The sequence below is a fragment of the Rhinolophus sinicus genome, linkage group LG05 (assembly GCF_036562045.2).
Source record: "Rhinolophus sinicus isolate RSC01 linkage group LG05, ASM3656204v1, whole genome shotgun sequence".
Classification (NCBI taxonomy): Eukaryota; Metazoa; Chordata; class Mammalia; order Chiroptera; family Rhinolophidae; genus Rhinolophus; species Rhinolophus sinicus.
This window is the reverse complement of record NC_133755.1, coordinates 80,175,105-80,179,274: the sequence shown is the minus strand read 5'-3', so window position 1 is coordinate 80,179,274 and position 4,170 is coordinate 80,175,105. Positions and strand designations below refer to the sequence as shown.

General features: G+C 36.7%; 1 pseudogene; it reads left to right on the top strand.

Annotated features, from left to right (window-relative positions):
• The first annotated feature begins 2,704 nt into the window (after positions 1-2,704).
• LOC109436746 (small ribosomal subunit protein bS21m) lies at positions 2,705-2,963 on the top strand (annotated as a pseudogene).
• The last annotated feature ends 1,207 nt before the right edge of the window (positions 2,964-4,170 follow it).

Sequence of the window (4,170 nt, the reverse complement as noted above, 5' to 3'; positions counted from 1 at the left end):
CGCAGCTCAGCTTCAAATCCATTGGCCATTTTCAATCTTTGTTGCAAGGGGAGCAGCGCCCCATCCCAGGTGGGAATTGAACCGGCAACTATGCTGTTAAGACTCACACTCTAACAAACTGAGCCATCTGGCCACCCCTCTATTTTTCATTTTTGAGGAACCTCCATTCTGTTTTCCACCATGGCTGCATTGGTTTACATTCCTACCAACAGTGTACTAGGGTTCTTTTTTCTCCACATCTTTGCTAGCATGTGTTATCTCTTGTCTTGTTGATGACAGCCTTTCTAACTGACGTGAGGTGATAGCTCATTATGGTTTTGATTTGCATTTCTCTGATGATTAGTGATGTCGAGCATCTATTCATGTACCTATTGGCCATCTGTAAGTCTTCTTTGGAAAAATGTCTATTCAGATCCTTTGCCCAGGTTTTAAATCAGATTTTTGTTTTTTTCTATTGAGTTGCCTGAGTTCTTTATTTTTCCCTTTAGCAGGTTGCTTTCCATTTTGTTGATTTTTTTTTTTTCTGTGCAAAAGCTTTTCAGTTTGATGTGGTTGCCTTTGCTTTTGGTGTCAAATTCAAAAATCGTTGCCAAAACTGATATGAAAGAGCTTACTGCCTATATTTTCTAGGATTTTTATGCTTTCATGGCATACATTTGAGTTTTTATTCATTTTGAGTTAATTTTTGTGTATAATGTAAGATAGTGGTTCAGTTTAATTTTTTGCATGTGGCCGTCCAGTTTTCCCAACATCATTTATTGAAGAGGATTTGTTTTTCCCATTGTGTATTCTTTTTTCTCTTGTCCTAAATTAATCACCATATATGAGTAGTTTTATTTCTGGGCTCTCTATTCTGTTCTATTGATCTATGTGTCTGTTTTTATGCCAATATCGTATTGTTTTTATTAATATAGCTTTGGAATACAGTGTCAAATTAGGAAGCAGATGTCTCTGGCTTCGTTCTTTTTCAAGATTGCTTTGGCTAGTTAGGGTCTTTTGAGGTTCTGTACAATTTTTAGATTGTTTTTTCTATTTCTGTGTAAAACGCCATTGGAATTTTATTGGGATTACATTGAATCTATTGATTGCTTTGGGTAATATGGATATTTTAACGGTATTAATTATTCTAATACACGAGCATAGAACAGCTTTACAGTTTTGTGTCTTTTTCAATTTACTTCATCAATGTCATAGTTTTCAGCGTAATGTCTTTTACCTCCTTGGTTACATTTATTCCTAGGTATTTTATTCTTTTTGATGCAATTGTAAATAGGATTTTTAAAAAATTTTCTTTCTGCTAGTTTGTTATTAATGTATAAAAACACAACAGATTTTTAAAATATATATCTTGATTTTGTATCCTGCAACTTTACTGAAGTCTTATATTAGTTTTAACAGTTTTTCAGTGGCTTCTTTAGGGTTTTATATATACTATCAGGTCATCTACAAGTAGTCAGTTTTATTTCTTCCTTTCTTATTTGGATGCCTTTTATTTCTTTTTCTTGCCTAATTCCTCCGGCTATGACATCCAATAGTATTTTGAATAAAAGTGACAAGAGTGGGCATCCTTGTCTTGTTCCTGATCTTACAAGAAAAACTTTCAACTTTTCCCAGGTGAGTGTGATGTTAGCTCTTGTCCTGTCATACATGGCCTATTTTATGTTGAGGTACATAACTTCTATACCTATTTATGAAGAGTTTTTATCGTAAATGGATGTTGAATTTTGTCAGCTGCTTTTTCTGTATCTATTGAGATGATCATAATTTTTATCCTTGTTAATGTTGTTTAGTGTTAATGTTGTTTATCACATTTACTGGTTTGACAATATTGCACCATTCTTGCATTCCTGGAATAAATCCCAGTTGATCATGGTGTATGATTATTTTAATTTATTGTTTAATTGAGTTTGGTAATATTTTGTTGAGGATTTTTCATTTATGTTCATCAGGGATAATGGCCTGTAATTTTCTTTTCTTGTGGTGTCTGGTTTTGATATCAAGGCAATGCTGGCCTCATAATATGTGTTTGGAAGTGTTCCCTCCTCTTCTATATTGGGAAAGTTTGAGAAGGAATGGTATTAATTCTTCTTTAAATATTTGGTATATTCACCAGAGAAGCCATCTAATCCTGGAGTTTTGTTTATTGGGAGGTTTTTGATTAATGATTCAATATCCTTGCTAGTAATCAGTCTGTTTAGATTTCTATATATTCATGATTCAGTTTTGGAAGGTTGTATGTTTGTAGGGATTTGTCCATTTCTTCTAGGTTGTCCCATTTGGTGGTGTATAATTGTTAACAGTAGTCTCTTGTGATCCTTTGTATTTCTGTGGTATCAGGTATAACATCTCCTCTTTCATTTTTTATTCCTCTCTTTTTTCTTGGTGAGTCTAGTTAAAGGTTTGTCAATTTTGCTTATCTTTTCTAAGAAGAAGTTTTTAGTATCATTGATCTTTTTAAATGTCTTTTTATCTTTATTTCATTTATTTCCGATCTAATGTTTTTTTATTTCCTTCTTTATACTAACTTTTAGCTTCATGGTTTTTCTTTGTTTTCTAGTTCCTTCAGGTGTAAAGTCAGATTGTTTATTTTAGATCTTTCTTGTTCTTTTAAAAAATTTTTACGTTTCTGGTTGTGAGCCAGCTTCACATTAGCTGGGTCCTGTGGGGACAGGGTCCTGCAGAGTAAAGACTTAATTCTAAGGTCATGGGAAAACATCTGAAGTTCATTGCCAGAACTGTGATGGTCCAGGAAGGGAACATGGAAGGTGCATACAGGACCCTAAGCAGAAACTTCACCATGAAGGAGTTCACTGGGGACATCAAACAATGGCAGTACTGTGAGAAGCCTTGACACTGGTGACAGAGGGAGAGTTATGAAACATACCAGTGGATCTACAGCAATGACTCACAAGATCAACTTTTTGATGCAAAAGAATAGGGCAGATCCATGGCAGGGCTGCTGAGGCCTGTGGGTAGTAGGCCTAGTATGAAAACCCCTGACCAGTTATGTCTCCACCTCTTTTCTTTCTCCAACCCATTTTCTCTTAACCTTTCTTGCAATAAACTTAATCATACATGTATAAGAAGGCCTGCATGTATAAAACCAATCCCATTCTCTTTTATTAAGTGAAAGAGAAACTGAGTCTAAAAGTTGTCTAGGAGTACAGTGGTGGTTACCAAGAGCTGGTTGGGAGAGGGGAATGAGGAATTACTGTTTAATGGGCACAGAGTGAATTTGGGAAGATGAAAAAGTTCTGGAGATGGATGATGGTTGCATAACAATGTGAATGTACTTAATGTCACTGAATTGTACACTTAAATGATTAAAATGGTCAGTTTTATGTTATGTATATTTTTACTATAATGATTTTTTTAAAGTGGTTTAGGAAAAGTGAGGAAACTTTCTAAAATGTTGTGGAATATATCTACCATTTCTTACCCAATTTTTATGAAACCCAAAGCAAGCTCTCATCATTGGAAAAGCATTTGCTGCTCTTTACTGAAACTGTCCCCAACTGTTAAATAAAAGAAGGAGAGGAAGCATGTATATATTTGGAACAAATTCTCCAGAAACTCCCATCAACAGTGAGGTACACATAGAGTCCATAGCCCGAAGAGGAGAGGGATGCTTCTCCCCCTCCCCGGGAAACTATAAGGGACAGGGTTCCAAAGGGGACACCCTTTCTCCCGGCCCTACACTGTCCTTCTTTGCCTCCTAAATGGGTAGCTAAGTCTCCATCCCTCGGGATTCTCCACTCAGATGCATCCTGTCCAACTGGAACCAGTTTGACCCCCAGACTCTGAAGAAGAAGAGGGTCATCTTCTTTTGTAACACAGCCTGGGCCCAATACAAGTTAGATGATGGAGAAAACTGTCCAGAAAATGGCAGCATAAATTACAGCTCTGCAGCTAGACTTGTTTTGTCACAGGATGGGAAAATGGACTGAGATACCCTGTGTCTAGTCCTTTAGGACCCTCAGAAACTATCCAGATCTCTGCCACTCTTGTAAAATAGACCCCTTAGTCTTGGCTCTGATAGCTCGCTAACTCAGGGAACCCAATCTCAAGGGTAGCCCTGAATATACCCTTTAAGGGACCAGAGGAATCTATCCCTCCCAGCTACCCTTCTTCTACTCTATTGGGGCCTTTGCTTCCATCCTTGGGGCTCTT